Source organism: Pleurodeles waltl, chromosome 7 (genome assembly GCF_031143425.1).
Source record: "Pleurodeles waltl isolate 20211129_DDA chromosome 7, aPleWal1.hap1.20221129, whole genome shotgun sequence".
Classification (NCBI taxonomy): domain Eukaryota; kingdom Metazoa; phylum Chordata; class Amphibia; order Caudata; family Salamandridae; genus Pleurodeles; species Pleurodeles waltl.
The window spans coordinates 1,184,843,989-1,184,862,840 of record NC_090446.1 but is presented as its reverse complement, the minus strand read 5'-3'; positions in this window follow the sequence as shown (position 1 = coordinate 1,184,862,840).

Here is an 18,852-nt window from a genome sequence, read left to right as displayed (position 1 = left end):
TAGTGACTGGTTGAGCATGGCCTAGTGCATAGGGCAGTTCCCTGTGGTTTGTGTCCGCCAACGGTAGTGGTGTTGCTGGCATTGACCAAGTGTATTCTCTGTCTCTCCCCCCCTTTTTGTTTTTTCACCCTGTCCTTGTGTGCATTAGCATCATCTGGCGGAGGAGCAGAGGCACCGGCGATGGAGGGAGCTGCATCCCACAGGGGCCTGGAGGCCGAATACACTGAGGATGAAGGCACCAGTGGGACGGAGGGTGAGGGGAGCGCCACGACGGCGACAGGAGGGGAGACCAGTGACAGCGACTCCTCCTCCGATGGACACCTCTGCGCCCACACCAACAACAGGTACAGCCAGCACCCCCCTACCAGCACTGCCCTCCCAGCAGCCCCTCAGCGTGTTTCCTGTCCCCGCTCAGGAGGGTGGGCATCTCCTTCTCCCCAGGCACCTCAGGCCCTGCCCCATTCAGCCCTGCTGCCCTCAGTGAGGAGGCTATTGACCTCCTGAGATCCCTTTCTGTTGGGCAGTCAATCATTCTGAATGCCATCCAGGGTGTTGATAGGCATTTGCAACAACAAATGCATACCTGGAGGGCATTCATTCTGGCGTGGCAGCCCATTAGAGAGCATTTCAGGCTTTGGCCTCAGCACTGATGACAGCCATTGTCCCTGTGTCCAGCCTCCCCCTCCAACTTCCACTACCCAGACCCTATCCCCTTTACCTCACCCTATCCATCCCAAGCACACCTTCAGACCAGTATGCACACAAATCAACACACAAAAGTGGTGCAGGAAAACAAGCACCACACATCATCACACAGACACTCACACAAGCACCATACCCATGCAAACATACCAGCATCCACTTCCTCCACTGTGTCCCCCTCCTCCTCTTCATCCACCTCCCTCCCAGTAGCGTCTCCACTCACACCTGCATGCACTACATCATCAGCCACTGCCTCCATCACCAGCAGGCCCATCACAGCACACCCCTCACAAGCTGTCACCACCCCCATAACCATGCACACGTTCCCTGTTTCTTCTCCCAATATGTCTATGAGCCCTCCTCCCAAAGTGCACAAACATAGGCACACCCCCACTCAACAGCCATCCACCTCACAACAGCATCCAGCCCATGCATCTTCACCCAAACTCAGCAGATGTACACCTCCTACAACCACTCCCAAACCCCCTACATCTTCCCGTCCCAGTGTGTCTAAAAAACGTTTCCTGGCTACCATTGACCTCTTCCCTACGCCTCCCCCCCGTCCTTCCCCTAGGGCCAGGGTGTCAAGATCCCAGGCCAGCACCTCAGCCACCAACTCGACATCCGCTGTGGTACCTACAAGTCCCAGGGGATCAAAGGGGGCACCCGTCAGGGCTGGCAGTGTGTCACCGAACAATGCAAAGGACCAACCAATTCCGCCACCTGCCAAGGTGAAGAAGGGGCCAGCATGCAGCACGGCCACGTCCAAAAAACAAGAGGACAGTGGCACGGGCCCAGCAGAGTCTGCCAAGGTGGGGAAGGGAAACAAAACCAAAGGCAAGGCACTTCAGGCCTCGGAGCCTCCAGACACCATTAGTCCTGACAGGTCAGCAACCTGTATCGCGGAAAGCACCGCTGCAAGCACCAGCACCGCCATCTGCACCGCAACCTGCACCGCCGCTGCCACAACAGCAGTCAGCAGCATCATCCCCAGTAGGCAGCCGTCCGAGACTGCTGGAGACGGCCTGGTGTCTCCCTCCACTACTGCCAGCACCTGCACCGGCAGCATCTCCGCAGAAGACACTGCCACAGGCACCGCCACCTGCACCGCCATATGCAGCGCCACATGCTCAGCTGGTGCCACTACATCAGACATCAGCAGCATCCCCAGTGGGCAGCCGTCCGAGGCTGCAGGAGATGGCCTGGGCCCTGCACCCACCACTTGAAGCAACACCACCAGCACTGGCACTACCAGCAGTTTGTAGCCTAAGTCGCTGCAGGATGGAGTCTAGCTCTGCCACCAAGGAGTTTCATGCTACCTGTGCCCTTAACATCTTGTGCCTCAGACACTCAGGAGAGGGAATGTGAACTGCCACAGCCCAGGTGCAGCATCACTGGACACAAGGCCCCCTCCAGAACCAGTGGAGGTATGCATCCACTCACCCAGTCCTTTGCAGGATGAAGCAGACTGGGCACAAGCCCCCCTCTAGAACCAGTGGAGATATGCATCCACTCACCCTATCCTTGGCAGGATGAAGCAGACTGGGCACAAGGCCCCCTCCAGAACCAGTGGAGATATGCATCCACTCACCCAACCCTTGGCAGGATGAAGCAGACTGGGCACACGGCCCACTCCAGAACCAGTGGAGATATGCATCCACTATCCCTATCCTTGGCAGGATGAAGCAGACTGGGCACAAGGCCCCCTCCAGAACCACCAGTGGAGATATGCATCCACTCACCCTATCCTTGGCAGGATGAAGCAGACTGGGCACAAGGCCCCCTCCAGAACCAGTGGAGATATGCATCCACTCACCCAATCCTTGGCAGGATGAAGCAGACTGGGCACAAGGCCCACTCCAGAACAAGTGGAGATATGCATCCACTATCCCTATCCTTGGCAGGCTGAAGCAGACTGGGCACAAAGCCCCCTCCAGAACCAGTGGAAAACTGGCACCCACTTGAGAGATTGTTGCTTTGCACTCCCCAGGACCAAGCAGTGGGCAAACCACCCACTTGGGAGATTTGAGAGACTGAGGCATTGCACTCCCCAGGACCAAGCAGTGGGCAAACCACTCACTTGAGAGACTTGAGAGACTGTGGCTTTGCACTCCCCAGGACCAAGCTGTGGGCAAACCACCCACTTGAGAGACTGTGTCAACACCAGAGCAGTACGCGCTCTATTGGCGACAAAAATGCAAAAACCCAGCACTCTCAAAACAAAGTAATTTATGCATTGTGCTGATATGTTGTGGTTTAACCTTTTGCATTGCAGAGTTCAATCCTGAAACATATTTTTAATATGCTTACAAATACTGTTCCTTTGCAATGTATTTCTGCAGGCTTTCAGAGTGTGTTAGGGTGTGGCCCCTTTCCAGGGCCTTCCAGATACTTTCCCTGCAACATACCTGGGCGTGGTTCTGGGCTGGGCCAAGACTCTATAAAAGAGAGCCAGCCCAACTCCCAGTGCTCACTATTCAGAGGTCCCGGTGCAGAGCAGCAGCTTCTTCCTGAGCTCCTGTTCTGGCGGCCTATTTGGATTTTCCAGTCTTCTGCCCTTTATCTTTCAATAGTGATCATTGTTCCAGGCGGTAAGATGGTGGTTGGACTGTCCCGACACTGTTATTGAGAATTTTCATATTCTTGTTTTAATTCTTAAATGAGTAACAGATTACTTGCGCGCTACCATTTCTTGACATTTATATGGTAGTTTACAAATAGGCAAGACGCGCGATTGGTTTCATAAAGGTTTGACTCTGTTATTCATTGCATGCTACTATTTCTTGACATTGACATGGTGGCTTAAGAATCGGCAAGATGCGCGATTCGTTTTATGGTGTTTAAACATTGTTGTCCATTGCGCGCTACTATTTCTTGACATTTACATGATGTTTTACGAATTGACAAGACGCGCAACTCGTTTCATGAGGATTTAACTTTGTTGTTCATTGCGCGCTACTATTTCTTGACATTTACACAGTGGCTTAAGAATCGGCAAAAGAAGCGCGGTTCGTTTCATTGTACTTTGATCTTGTTATTTATTGTGAGCTGTTATTTCTTGACATTTACATCGTGTTTTACGAATCGGCAAGACGCGCGATTCGATTAATGATGATTTGATCTTGATATTCATTGCGTGTTACCATTTCTTGGTATTTTACATGGTGACACTTGAATCGGCAAGACGCACGATTCTCTCCTCGAGTTTATTTCATGTTGTTTATTGTATGGCACTATTCTAAGATATTTATTATGTAATATTCAAGTTGACAAGTTATGTGATTTGTTTCCTGAATCCATATTGTGTTATTCATGGTGCACAATTCTTTTATGGTGTTTACTATATATATCTATATATATCTGCAATATGCACAATTTGTGTTGAAACATTTTAAGAGTACACAGAAGGCCAGAGTTTCTAGATGCAATATTGTATGGTCCTAGTATACCTTCTGAAAACAGGATTTATATGACTGGTTTAAAATTTAATCAGAATGTTTTTCTGATTCTCATGTAAAGGAAAGTACTTGAATAAGAAAGTTTTCATTTAATTCATCTTGATTCCCCTACAGGTATCTGGCCATCTTGAAACTTAATCTTTTTAAACTTAACTCTTAGATTGTTCATGTTTTCAGAGTGACTAGGCTTAGAATCATAGTCTAGAATTGATTTCAGGAGATATAATTTTCATATCGTGTGTTCTAACCTTTTTCTTACTACAGGTCTCCTTCCCAGCTGTTCCCTTCCTAATCCCCTCTTCCCCTCTTGAACTCTCTCAGTCTCTCTGATTTATTTATCAGAGTCTTGGAGCTGTTCAGTGGTGGACGTGTTGGGAATGTGCACAGACCCCGAGGATCTGGTGACTCTGACAGACTGTGGCTTTGCACTCCCCAGGACATTGCTGTGGGCATGTTGCCCCCTCGAGGAGCAGGGTGTAGTACCATCTTCCGACTGATGTGCCCCCGTCCCCTTCCCTGTGTGTTTTCAACCTGATGCCCCTGCAGTGTTCTCTCTGTTTTGAGGCAGGAGTCAAGTGTGGGCTTCGCCCATGATTTTTAGGCCCACTGGTCCACGGACATTTGCAAAGGACAGTGTACGGCCCTCTGTACATATTGTAAATATTTGTATATACTGTTGTTTACAATTGTTAACTTTATCTGCGTTTTCTAAATATCACTGATTTAACTAAATTCCTTTTGTCCTTGCGTTTTTCCAGGGCTTAACGGGGTGTAAATGTAATGTTGCTGCATGTTTTTGTGTGTATGGTGTTGTAGGTGAGGGTGGGGGTGTTGCGTGTTGCATGTGTGTGTCACTCTCTTTCCCCCCCTCCCCTGTGTGCTAGGTGCAGTACTCATTGTGGTCATCGCCGCCACCTTCTTTGAGGTTCCTGGTGTATTAGAATTTACACCAGCAGGACCTGTAGTTCAAGCTCCATGGCATCCTGGTTCTTCGTTGAGTGTCGAAAGGTGAGTGGTTCCCCTTCTGTGTCCTGTTTCCACCGTGCTTTTGATGTCAGTACCACCACGGAAAATCTGGCGGATTGATGCCTTGTAAAAGCGTGGGCAGTATATTGTCTTCCGCCTGTCTGTTGGTGGTGACCGCTTCAGTGTTTGTTGCTACCGCCGCGGCGGTCGGAGTGTTAAAGTGGCTGTCTATGTTACCGGTTTCCGCCGTGGTTGTGATCCCATTTTTTTAACCTCTGGCCTGTTGGCGGTATTACCGCTGCTTTATCACCGACCGCCAGGGTTGTAATGAGGGCCAGAGTGTCAGATATAGAATATAAAAACAAACTTGATATAGGTATAGGTCGTGCACCAAATAATATAGCAGAATATCAGCAACCATTGCCCTGATTCACAATAATAATCACAAATCTGCTGCTGTAGAAGTATGCTATTGCTAGTGATTTTAATAAAAATAAAATCCATTTCATTATTAACCTGTATGGTTGAATTGTAGGTCTAACCAAAATGTTAAACATTCATTTCCTTTCTGAGCTCTGCATGACCTGCACTTGCTAGATTTGCTAGATTTTCTAACGTTACAAGCTCCAAACTGCTTCAGCTCAGCAGAAGTGTTTCTATCTTGACTTTTTCCTGGTTTCATATGACGCAAACTCCCTATGCTAACAAAGAAAGTTACATTCTCCTATTCTTTTTAATCAGTTGACCTGCATTGGAATCTCACAACTTGCAAAACTAATCTTAAATTTGCGTATTTATGAATAGGCTTCAAGTGTGAAGATGAGTGTGAAAGGAGATGACTTAATGTGATCATAAATAAAACTTACATAGCTGTCCTTTCTCTCAAAAACACAAATGTATGAGAAGATTTTGAATTGGTGCAGAGCAGTTAAAGTTTCTACAAAACTGTATATTGTATTTAGAACTCTCTTTGTTTAAAATTGACATCTCAACAGAAACTGTTCCTGTCTAACGATGTTCTTGCTTTCTCATTGGTTGGTACACAACTTCTCTGAAAATATTTGTTGTACTGTTGTGTCATTGTCTTTTATATAAAAGTGTCCCAGGGAAAGTACAGTATCTGACTCAGACACACAGATTGTCTTGATCTCTGCTGCTTATGAAAATCAAACTATACCATTATCTACCTTTCTCTCACTACAGAGGCTGATATTTGACTCTTTATGAATACGATAACTTTACTGGCTAGTCTGACTCTCAAATGCTTGTTCCTTTTTGCTTTTTATATTACATTGCTTGATACTCTCGGACTCAGATGGTTTTCTGTTGTTGAGCCTTGAATGCTCTTCTTCAGGAGTTGCTCGACTTCAATGTTATTTCCTTATTTAGAATTATAGAATAGGGTTCAGATTTATGGGACACTCTTTATGTTATGTCTGTAACTTATGCTTGATTAATAAAGACAACAATCTAAGAACAAATGATTAACAAAACTTTAGAAATGTAACTACACCTTTCATTTTGACTCCTTAGAATTTTTGAATGTGTATGGATGCCTGAATTACAGTTTTCAATCCTCCCGCTTATTTCAAAGGTCCCATTCAGGGTGAACTGCAGAGGTTTAATTAAATGTAGGATCTTCCGCGCTCAAACTAAATTGTGATCAGTACATATTAAACCCAACTCTTTCAGGGGTCCCCTTCCTACAAGGTATTGCTCACAGCATTAATAATCCTCTCTCCCTCCCTTCTCTTGCTCATCTCTCAATCACTCAATCCACTCACCTTTGCAGTGTATTAGTCCCTGAATATCACAAATACCAAAACAATGATAAGTTCACTGCTTCCAGCCTTATCATCATACATTTTACCTTTAAACTTGCTATTATAACTATCCATCTTCTCCGTGATATCAGTGGAACGTATATATACTGAAGAATTCTAATCTTTACCATGCACCAAGTGACCCATTTAGCACTCAAATCATCAAACCTCTTGACCCCTTCTCTCATGTCCTATCCTTTTTCACGCTAATCTTCAATTTCTCTCTCAGCTCTGATACTTATATCCAAAACTTTCATTCTGCTGTCATCTTACCTCAGTTCAGGAAACCCAGAGTCAACATTCCAACCAAGCATGCTTTTTCCTAGTATCACCAGTTCTCTCATTTTCTACAATATTCAAAAATATTTTCTTTAACTGGCTCACTTCACTTCTTGCCATTTTAAACGGAATTAACCCCTTTCATGTTGCATTTCAAACTCAACCACCCCCCAAAACTACTCTGTCATGTTTCTAAATTTCTACTCAACATATACTATCTCCTATACTAATAATTACTCTCTGCTGTGCTTTATACTGTTGACCAAGCAATCCTTCTTTCTATTGAGTACTGTAGGAACCACAAACTAAACACTCATCTGGTATTCTTCTTATCTTTCTGATCAATCGTTAACTAATATTGGCACTCCTTATTCTAATATTCTACCCAGTTAACATTTAGTGTTCCTCAGGGCACAGTTCTGAACCCTCAGCTTTTCTACCTCTTCACTATATTCTTTTAAAATGTTTTCTCCATGGCTGTACTTGTCATCTTTATGCCAATGATATGCAAAGAACGCTCTTCTTCCCAATGGTTTTCCTTGACCTCAAAGTCTCAGACACTCAGGGCCTCATTTACAAGAAATGATGCATTTCTGCTGCATCACAACAATGTGTCAAAAACATTAATCTTGCGGCACGGCAGAGCCTAACTTCATGCTAATGCCATGTTTACAAAACAATGCATCATGGTATTAGGATCAGAAGAAATAATAATGCTACTGCTGCAAAAGTGACACTAGTAGTTGACAACGGATGGCTGCCTGCTCTCTTGTTTTTATCTCTAATAAGATCAACAAGATTTACTTTCTTGCAGCCCCTACCATGCACAGCATTTTCATCAAATATGTTGTTTCAGATGTCATATTAATGTTATCAATGATGTCACATTAATGTTATCAATGATGTCATAGAACATATCATGAGTGATACAGTATGTGAGATAATAATCAGAGCATGGTAAGGAAATGAGTTGGAGTTACTTTAGTTAAGTATGGTGAACTTCAGTGTGTTTTAGTTTAAAATGTAACATCTCAACTGACATTTTCTCGTAAATATAACTTCACTTTAACCTTTGGGGTTTTTTCAGTGAAATGTTCAGGTTTTTTTAAAGTAAAGTAAGATATTATAGCCATACTTAACTGTAACATGACTTTACCTTTGTTTTTTTAATGAATGTCTAGTGTTTTTAAACATAAAGTAATATTGGATGAACATAGCTAACTAGGCTTAATAAGGCTTACCCAGCGCTCTGTATAGTTGGCTTAGGATTGGCCACACTGAGTCTGCTCACAAGCTAGGGCATGTGCCCAACTACTGCGAGCAGCCAATCCCTTCTGCACACAGCTTTTGGCTGTGCACAGTGTGAGGATGGCTGCAGGGCCTGGCTTTTGCCCAGGCCGTGCGGCCAATATCCCTTACATGGCTCACCTGTTGCTACACATGGCCTTCTGCTGTGCTCAGTATGGTGTTGACCACAGGATCTGGCCACAACCACAAAAGTACATCAGACCGCACTGAATGAAACTGTAGAACAGTGGTATGGCGGTGCCAGGAAAAACAATAAAAATGTTGAGCCCAGGAGTTGTCCCTCAGGCTATCTGGCCCTCCACCAGCCCACAGGGTCAGGGTACAACTACCCATCTCCTTTACTCCTTATTATTATTTGTTTTCTACAGCTCGAGTCATAAAATGGTAGCTGCTACTTTCTCTTCGTGTGGTGGTCAGCCAATCATATTGCATATTGTGATCTCATGGTACCTCTGTACTCCACATCACTATATACACATAAATTTTGAACCTTAAATTCTCAAAAACGACTGAACACCAGATAACAAAATCCCACTCTTTGGGTGAAGATATATGTTCTGCCAAATCTGGTGTAACTCTGTTGAGTCATTTTGGCCATAGTGCTGCTCAATTTTCTTATAGGCAATTGCATGGGGAAAATGTACTTTAAAACCTCCCTCCCTTTTTCTTGGCCCTCACCTGTTGGACTACCCCAAAACCTTTTACAAAGGAGCTGAGTTGACTTAACCTTTTTTGTGGAACGTTTAGCGAAGATTTGTCAAAAAGCACCAAAGTTTTTAGCAAACTTAAAAATCCCTATCCGATGGAAACCAGATCTTAACCAAAACTACACAGTGGCAACCACACCACTGTATGATATATATATTACCTACTGGTGGTCGCCAGTAGGCAGTTATAGTTAGGACAATGTTTCCATGGGAAAAGCATTTTTTGACTTGCCTATATCTTTGGCACCGTTTGACAAATCTTCACAAACTTTTCCCAAAAAAGTGTTGTGGTGATTCTTGTTCAGCACGGAAAGGTTCAGAATGATCTGTGAAACGGGGGGCCAAGACAAAGGGGTATGAGGGTAAAAAAAGTTGCGTTTCCCTTGTTTGTTCTCATGGGAACGTCTACAGCCCGAACCACAGGATGGAAGTAAACCAAATTTGGAAGAAAGCTAGCTTTTGGTATGCAGATTGATCTGCTTATTTGTTGTAAATTCTTTCAGTAGTTTAGGGGATATTTAAGAGCATGCTACTTGGCATGGGCAGTGCAGGGGCCCCCTTGGACAGCCCCGTTGTGCTTTTTTTTAAAAGTGTGACTGGAGCTGTTGCACCCAACGCACCACAGCATTGCCACCAGCTCAATCATGAGCCGCTGTCAATGTTGTGGTGAGTATTCCTCTGGGCCAGCTGGCCCAATGGAAAACTCCTAATTGGGCCGGTGGGGGGAAAACTGGAGTGCCGGTTTTCAGTTCGAAATAATTTTGCCCGCGGTCTCCGCTACCCACCAAACTCAAAATGAGGCTATGTATTAACTACTGGCATCTACCTGTGGGTAGTATATATCTATATGTATATTAATCACCAATGTCCACTTGTAACTGCTGAACTCTTAACGGGTGCCTCCATTAAGTGCTAGTAGCCACTAGCACGTAATGAAGGCACCCGTTAAGAATTCGGCAGTTACAAGTGGACATTGGTGATTAATAGAGTTAACAAAGCCAGAACCACCGTTTGCCTGAAGGAACAGCATGCCTGCTGACATGAGGTCACACATTACTGGAATGTGAAGGCTCTGATTACGAAATCGGCGCTTTGAGGTATGCAAAGACTATTATATGGCAATGTACGGTAAACGAGGGATATTCCATCTTGCTGTATTTCATTTTTAAAAGGAAAGGAAATTCGAACTAAACTGAGCAAAGTGGAGAGCATTATTCACTGGGCCCTTTAAGAATTTGACAGAGAGTGTTGACCCATACTCACTGAAGAGATGACTTCTACTAAAGTAAATTAAAAAACAAGGGTGTCACTGGTTGAACAATATGGAGCCGAACATATAGAATGATGGCAGGACCTGGATGGCAGAGTTAAGGTGAACTGATAGTCCGTCATCTGTCTTTCCACTTGAAATACCGACCGATCTATTTAAAGACTGCTCAGCTGTTTGATTCCCTTTTGCGCATTCACATTGAGAAAGGCAAGTGTTGCTGAAACGCGTCTGTGGCGCAAAAAATTAGATTTGAAGCACCAGTGAGTGCCCCATGTTTTCTTTTGTTGTAAATGTATATGTATATATATGTATATATATATATATTCACTTAAAAGACAAAGGCCACAGGGGTATTAAGTTAGGCTCACATTTTAAACGTACAAAACTGTAGAAATTCATCACTTATATTTAGAGTTATCTGAAGTAACTATAACTCGCACCCTTGCCATGCACAGTTTTTTCATCAAAACTTTTACTGCAAATATTACAGTGATATTATCAAAGATGTCATCAGTGCTGTCACTTATAGTTAGGACCTAGCTTCTATGTAAAAAGTGCCTTTAGCGCCACTTGACGAAACTTCACATAACTTTACAAAAAGATTTGCCAATCAAGTCAGTTGTCTCTGGAAAGTTTCGGGGCCCCAAAACACTTTTCCCCATTCATTTTTCCATAGGGATTTTGAACAGCAATAGCGCTGGACGGAATTACACCAGTTTTGGCGGAAAGATAGGTCCTGGTCCAGAAAGTGCATTTTTGTGTTGCTGTGTAAATTTGTTCAGTTGTTTTTGAGGAATGAACTGGAAAATAAATTTGTATATAAAGGGACACAGATCTATCGCGACTCCGACGCAGAGTGCTGCAAATTCATGAGCCACAGGGAGCAGTGTGATTGGCTGGCTGCAAGCTTTTCAGAAAGTTGTGGCAGCCATTTTATTCACTGGCAACAGTCCTGGGGGATGGAATTCTGGCAAAAAACAATACAAGGGGTCAGAGTAGAGGTACTCTGACCCCAGAGTTGGAATTTATAGGTTGCTGACGTATTAATTATAAGTTTAAATAAGTGAAAAGGCTTTTTTGTCCACGATCGCAGAGCTCAGAGCAGTACCTGTGTAACGTTGCAAACCCTGCTGATAAATGAAAAAATAAATAAATATATATATATATATATATATATATACATATATATATATATATATATATACATATATATTAATCCTCAACAGATGGAACAATGAGCATCCGACGGCTGCACCTCTCCCTTGATTAAATCCCAATCCTTAGAACGAAGTTGAGTTCAACAATACAGAGTTAAATTGTATCAAGTTTATTCCGTATAATAATATAATAGTTACACAGTATCCTGCAATGAAATGTCAACGCGTTTCGGCAAAACGCCTTCTACTGGAAAAACTCGGCCATATGACCGTCACAATATATACGGGAAAGACTCCATCATTTGTTTTCATTACATACTAATGTGATCTACTGCGGCAGCCATCTTTAAACATGCAAAAACTAAGGACAATCAACACCTCAGTGTCCAGTTTTAACTCAACACTATTGACATAAGCTACTTTCAAAAATCTAATCTAATCGACATTGGATTTTTGTGTATCCCACACATATTTCATTAATATATAATGAACTCCAATAATACGATAAAGGCTTAACAAAAAATTAATTAATTAATTGAAAATTACAAATTACAAATTGTTAATCAATTCTATGTCTCATTGATATATTCACCTAATGTGCAGCAAAATCCTTGCACATAAATCTATCATCATTATCTCAGTGTCATACCAAAATTGACATTTTTAACGGGCTTATATTATTAAAATTTTTTAAAACCAACGTCATCAATTTCTCCTAATCAGCAATCCTCAATTTAATTTATCAAACCTTTCTGAAATATATTATCCAATGTTATTTTTATATATATATATGAATGTATTTTAAATATTTAAATATTTCAAATATTTTAAATACTATAAAATGTTATAAATTGTTAATGATGAATACAATCCTATCAGTAAAGTAGCTAAAATTCTACAGTTGAATACTTAAATGACATCCATTATTATCACAGTTTTACAATAAATAAGATCTTGGTCATCATTGAATTCATAATCTACACCCAATGGTAAAGTGTCAAGTGCAATAAATATGTACAAATAATCACAAAATGTAGCTAAACCATACTGGGAATCTTTTCTTCTGTATAGCCTACATCTTTAAAGCCAGCCTATAATATGGCCCCTGTATGTGATCATTAAGTTCTTGGATCTTAAATTTGCCTTGATCTTTCAAAATGTCTAAGGTTGATGACCTTAAAAAATAAATTTATTTTGTAAAGTTGATCTACTCTATTTCAATCTGTTTTACAAAATCATAATTAATGCATGTGTTAAAGATGAAGGTAAAAAGGGCCACAGCCTAAAGTGCAAAGTGCTGATTAAATAAAACCAGTTATATATCAAACTTTGGGGGTCATTCAGACCCGGCGGGCGGCGGGAGCCGCCCGCCTGGCGGGAACCGCCGAATGACCGCACCGCGGTCTAAAGACCGCGGCGGCCATTCTGTGTTTCCCGCTGGGCTGGCGGGCGACCGCCAGAAGGCCGCCCGCCAGCCCAGCGGGAAACCCCTTCCCACGAGGAAGCCGGCTCCGAATGGAGCCGGCGGAGTGGGAAGGGTGCGACGGGTGCAGTAGCACCAGTCGCGAATTTCAGTGTCTGCTGTGCAGACACTGAAATTCAAAGTGGGGCCCGCTTACGGGGGCCCCTGCAGTGCCCATGCCATTGGCATGGGCACTGCAGGGGCCCCCAGGGGCCCCACGACACCCCTCACTGCCATCCTGTTCCTGGCGGTCGGAACCGCCAGGAACAGGATGGCGGTGAGGGGGTCGGAATCCCATGGGGGATTCCTCAGGGCAGCGGAAAACCGGCAGGAGACCGCCGGTTTTCCTGTTCTGACCGCGGCCAAACCGCTGCGGTCAGAATGCCCTGTGGGGCACCGCCAGCCTGTTGGCGGTGCTCCCGCCGACCCCGGCCCCGGCGGTCAATGACCGCCGGGGTCGGAATGACCCCCTTTGTGTCTATTACAAGTGAAAAACAGTAATGAGAACTTCTATCTATATATTACTCTTCTATGGATTTCAATTTTAAGAGGAAGAAACAATCTAAAGGGATGAACAATTCTAAAGAGAGACAAAAAATAAGATCAGAAAATCAAAAAATCAAAAAATCAAAAAATCAAACTATCCAAAAGTCAAATGGCCAAAAAATTAATCGCGGACAAACATTTAATCCCATAAACTCATCAAAATCACTAAACTAACTAACAAAAGACACTAATTTACCCACTTAGAGACCCACTCAGACATTTACACACCCAGTCACAGACCCACTGAGACACTGACACACCCAGTCACAGACACACTCAGGGACTCTCCCACCCATTCACAGACCCACTCACACACTCATGCACCCATTCACAGATCTACTCAGACTTCATGCACACACAGATCTACTCATATCCTCATGCACCCACTTACAGACCCACTCAGGCAAACACACTCAGTCACAGACCCACTCAAAGACTCATGTACCCACTAACAGACCCACTCAGTCAGGCACTCACTCAGACATTTATGAAATCACTTAGATACCCACTCAGTCACTCATGCACCCACTCACAGACTCACTCAGACACTCACACATCCATCCACAGATCTAGACAGACACTTGTACACCCACTCAGCGACCCACTGAGTCACTGATACACCCAGTCACAGACTCAGTGACACACTCATGCAGCCACTCAGACACAGTGACATCATACAGCCAACTGAAAGACTCAGTTGGACATTTACACACCCACTCACATACTCACTCAGACACTGACACACCTAATCACATACCCACTCAGAGACTCGTGCATCCACTCACAGAGCCACTAAGATGCTCACACAACCACATAGAGAACCATTTGGTCACTCACACACCCACACACAGACCCAGTCACACAGTCATGCACTCACTCAAACCATCAATCACCCACTCACAGACCAACTCAGATAGTCAGATGCTGACTTATAAACTGAGTTACACTCTCATGCACCTACTCACAGGCCCACTGACACTTATGAAACGACTTAGATACCCACTGAGACCTTTATACATCCCTTCAAAACCTCACTGAGACGCTAATGCACCTACTTCCGGACCCATTAACAGTCTCTAGCATGCACTCATAGACTCAGAGACACTCATACACCCACTCACAGATGCACTAAGACACTTAAACAGCCACTCACAGACCCACTCAGACTCTCACACACTCACCCACAGACCCAATTATACACTCATACAGTGAGTCACGGACCATCTGAGAGTTATATACCTAGTTAGACTCTCATTCCTCCACTTATAGCCCCACTCAGTTACTCACACTTATACTCACAGACCCAGTGGTACTCATTTAGTCATTCACACACCCGGTTAAAGACAGAGATTCACCCTATCACAGACACACTGACAGTTATACAACCACACAAAGATCTACTTTTCTACTTGTCCATAGAGTAATAAAAAGTAATTTTATTTACTGTGAGGTATTTCAAAATGTACTGTTATATATAGATTGAAAGTAAAATATATGAAAAATATTTTGGCCATTGTGCATTGAATTGCGTTTTTGTTTTGTGAATCCGCACAACTCTATATTTTTCTTTAAAAAGAATTCAGATGTGTTTTTAAATTTCAAAAGTGTTAGGAATGTATGGTGGCTCTATGAAGATCCTTTGTGTTTGTTGGGTGTATATGATTAATATATATATGAGCATATACACATTTTATAAGTTACTCAGAAATACTCTGTTACTCTCACATGCAAAGTGCACACCATCTCTCCTGTAAATCACATATGTCAAAATGGAGGTTATTATTGTACATTGAGCCCATGTTATGGTCTCTGAGAAATGCTGAAACAGTTGTATTAACATGTTTCTTGGCTTTGTCTATTTGTGAACAGAACTCAGTTGACCACTTCCATTTCTGCCTCTGGCATATATTAGAGATCACGAAGGCAGTTTGAGGGAAAAGGTGCATTAACTGAACAAAGGTATCCTTCATTAGTATTTCCAGTCCTGAGCCAGTCAGTGTGCCCAGGTCATTACCACCACAGTGCAAAATAATGAGGTGAGGGGGCTGGCTATCTCCAATGCTTTCAACTAAAGAAGCAATTGCTGCCTCCTCAATGCTCTCTGGCCAACCCAAGTAATATACACGTTAGGCAAACCGAGGTCTCTGTCAATGCCACTTCTTCTAGCTTACTCACTAGCTCAATAAACATAGCTGTGGCCTATACTCCAGGTTCTGAATATTTTGAAGGGAAGGAGCAGTGGAGAAGTAGCACACAGGAGAAGGTTGCAGCTGAATGGAGGACGTTTTAAAATGTAAAGTGGTTAAAATGGAGGGAATTGCACATTTTTAGATATATTTGATTGGATGTTGTAAAAAGAATTATAGATAAAAGTAAATTGTGAACAACAAATAGAACTTAGTCAACTTGTGATTGGTTCTTATTTTTTTTTCACACCAGTATTTATTACATGTAATAGTTGTAGAAAAACTCCTGCTACAGCACACAGTAAAGGTAGACTGCTGTTAGCAATAAATATAGTGAACATTTGAACTACTGGTACAGTAAAGTGGTCTTGAGGAGATTGTAATGGCATCTCTGGACTTTCAGTGTGGGAGAAGAGGAGCTCTTAAACTAGACAAACATTTATCACTAAAAGAGAGATTATGGCAGATACATATCATCAGTATTTTCATAATGCAGTAGAAAATGTGTAAGAAAATAATGGTAAATATTTTTTTATCCCCGACTGGAGTGGTGACTCCATTGTGAAGTTACAAAGGGGTCCGCTCAAGGGCACGTGAAGAAGTCGCGACTCCTGCAGCACACAGTAGGAAATTGGGCTTCCGACTAAGAGCGCAAAATAGGGTTAACACACAGTAACCATTGAGAAATAGGCTAACATAAATAAAAGATGAAATGGAGCTTTTGATTTGATAACTATGACAGTATCACTGAGAGCAAAGGTGAATAGGTTGCCATTACTGTTTCCTTGGAGTAAGAGTGGGCTACCATTCTTATTATGAGTTTTTATTTAGCTAAAAAAATTAGAAGTGACATTATTAATGTATTTTATCTATCTTCAGAAAGTGTTTACAGGTATGTCCATTTTCCCATTAATTTCAGAGCAAGGTCTGTCTATTAATAAAAGTTAAAAACACCTGTACCAATATGTAAAAATCTGTTTTAAGTAAGGTGTAGTGAGATAAATGTTAATGATTTTATAAAAATGTGATGTGATAGTAGACTTTTTGGGTCAATTTTTGAAAATAGAAATCGAATATTTATGTGGAAATGCTTGTGAAGAATTATACTTCAAATTTTTACTGGATAGTGGTTATGTTTGAAATAAGAGGGGCATTAGGTTTAGGCGGTATAGTATGTCATTATAACATATGGGTGCACATTTCTAGGGTCTAAGCTAGAAAGAAGTATGGGTACTGATGTGTATCGTTGTCCACCTCTGTTTTAACCATAAAAACAATTACAGTATCTGTAAATTTATCATTAATTTCTCTTGTTTGCCTTTGTGACCATGTAGACATTTGTGGGTAGCTCTAATGCAGAGAACCTTTCACCATGGTGCATGGCTTGTTGAGTTGTAGAAATGAATATTTTTTTTTACGGAAATGGGAGTATTCTATATAGAAGCAATTCTAATATATTTTATCATTTGCACAGACCTATTTCTGCATTGGAAGACATTTGAAAAATGCCAAAGAAAGCAAAGCATAAAAAGAAAGTGCGAAAATTATATTATCTACTTGCAAGTCATGAAAAACAAAAACAACATGTGGACAATGTCAGTAAAGAATAAGGAGTTGCTGGTAAGCCAACAACACATTTTTAAAAGTGGTACATGGGAAACTAAAATATTTGCAACATGAAGAAAAGAAACAAGTAACTTCTAAATCAGTCATACAAAGTAAAAAAAATGTGATAATAGAGGGAAGAAGTCAAACAAGAAAGCCAAAAGCTCAACTGGAAGACAGAAATAGTTCAAGGAAAGTAGAGTGAGAATGCTTCATGCTAGAGTAATTCAAAATCTTATCAAAAATATGAAGAAATACAGAAGGAGAACAAAAGTATTGAAACAAAATAAATTGTTGAGGATATAGTTGATGAGGCATTTGCCCTGAAAAGGAAACTTTTCATTTTGATAACCAATAGGATGCCTTGGATGAAACGGTGCTGGGTTTAAAAAGATGCAGCCAAAGGAAAAGACTTGGTAATAAAAGTAATTTTTGTAAAATATTTAGTGGTAAATGGACGTATACAGCCAGCACAGAACCTTACTTTAATGATGAAGCATATTTGCAAGAGAACACATTAGTGCATGCAGTGGATTCATCTGGTTGATGTTAAGAAATGATGAAAGGGACTCCAATTGAAAAAGAGAAGATTGTTCCTAGATATAAGGAAGAGTTGATAGCTTAAGATGTTCAGGGAAGACGTACACATGGCCCTGTTTACTAGAGGAGGTGAAGCAGTATTTGTACCATTCTGCAACAATCTATTGATTTATTATGAGTTAGAACTCCTAAAGAGAATAATTTTTATGTTGCAAGGGTTAGATCCCTGCAAAGTAAGAAATCTAACACATTAACAAGGACATTGTTTAGCATGTTTATTTTGGAAAGTGTGCCAGAGCACCTTTTCGCACATTAGGATGTTAGCAGTTCATCATTTAAAAATTTGAAGTTTAGTTAGGAGACTTTACTATGTGAAGACTCCAGTGGTATGTTTAGGAGAGATGAATAGAATACTTTTGCATGGCACTGTACAAGAGGTAGAAAAAGGTTTTGAGGATGTCCATTTTGGTACTTTGGTTCTAAATAGGATTGTAATGTGAATAAGGAATTTGAAGGTATAGGTATTGTAGAAGAGAGTTCAGGAATTGGTTCTGAAAACATCCGAGAAGAGATTACAAAATTCAATACAGCTAGTTCTGAGAAGTAAACCTATGTTTGCATTTGCTGTAGACACACTCACTCTAAGATACAAACATGAAATATAGATGTATTTTCGAAAACTGAAGGGGAAAAAAGGAAACAGTAGCAAGAACTTGCTACTTAATTGTTTGTAAAAGAATGTTCTGATTTGTCAATTTGACAAGTAATTTGTAAGTACTGCTTTGACAAGCTAGAGAATCAGAGAACACCAGCTAGAGCAGTGCATAATGGGCTAGAACATAT